Genomic DNA, 1,133 nt, shown 5'->3' on the forward strand with positions numbered 1-1,133 from the left:
CTCTCTCTCTCTCTCTCTCTCTCTGTCCCCCCGTCCGTCTACTCACTACAGACCTGCAAGCCTGGAGTCTTTGCCACAATCTTAGCAATGTAGTCCCTGCGACGGGTTATGAGATCATTGACTTCGTCCTCGTCCTCGTCCTCCCCCCCCCTTCCTCCTCGTCCTCGTCCTCGTCCTCGTCCTCCTCTTACTCCTCCTCCTCCTCTCACTCCTGTATCCCTCTCACCAAATCCTTTTCTCCTCCTCCTTCCCCTCTAATCCCCTCCTCTCCCTCTTCTTCTATTCACGGTCTTCTTCCTCCTCCTCCTCCTCCTTCCCCTCCTCTCCCCCCTCCTCCTATTCACTGTCTTCTTCCTTCTCCTGCTCCTGCTCCTGCTCCTGCTCCTACCTGCAATGTGCATATCTGCCGGTGACAGTCAACCTCCACCCTTGATTCGCTTCCTCCCCGCAAGACTTCTCGTCCGCAAGCTCAACAGTGAAGGCGATCAGGCCAGCTCGTCCCCTCACCAGCTCCTGAGAAGCCTGCAAGCTTTTGCTGAGCAGGTGAAAGAGGGGGCAGATGGGCAAAAAAGGAGGGAGGAGGGAACAAGGCCAGAGGGAGGAAGGAGGAAGAGATTGTACACGAGGACGTGAGTAACGGAGAGCTAAAGCAGTAGAAAGGATGGAGTCGAAGGATGGTCGAGGGAGAAGAGGATAGTAGTAGTAGTAGCAGTAGTAGTAGTAGTAGTAGCAGTAAAAGTAGGAGTAGGAGGAGGAGCAGGAGGAGCAGGAGGAGCAGGAGGAGCAGGAGGAGGAAGCAGCAGCAGCAGCAGCAGAAGGAAGGAGAGGAGGAGGGAGAGTGCTTTGCTTCGGTTGTTTCGTATCACCAGCATGAAGGGCTCGAGGTTCCCGAAGTAAACAAGAACGTCAGCTGCGATGACGAGGTCCAGCTCATCTCCTGCTGCCATCTTCCGGATCTCCGCAACCACCTCCCCCACCTGCACCCCAGCAGTGAGCCAACAAGCAGCTGACGCGGTCGTCCTGCCTTGAGCAAGTCGTAGACTGCTCGTTTCCTTGCCATGGCCAACTGAAGAGGAGAGGAGAGGAGAAGAGAGGAGAGAGGAGAGGAGAGGAGAGGAGAGGAGAGGAGAGGA

Source organism: Guillardia theta, assembly GCF_000315625.1.
Source record: "Guillardia theta CCMP2712 unplaced genomic scaffold GUITHscaffold_240, whole genome shotgun sequence".
NCBI lineage: Eukaryota > Cryptophyceae > Pyrenomonadales > Geminigeraceae > Guillardia > Guillardia theta.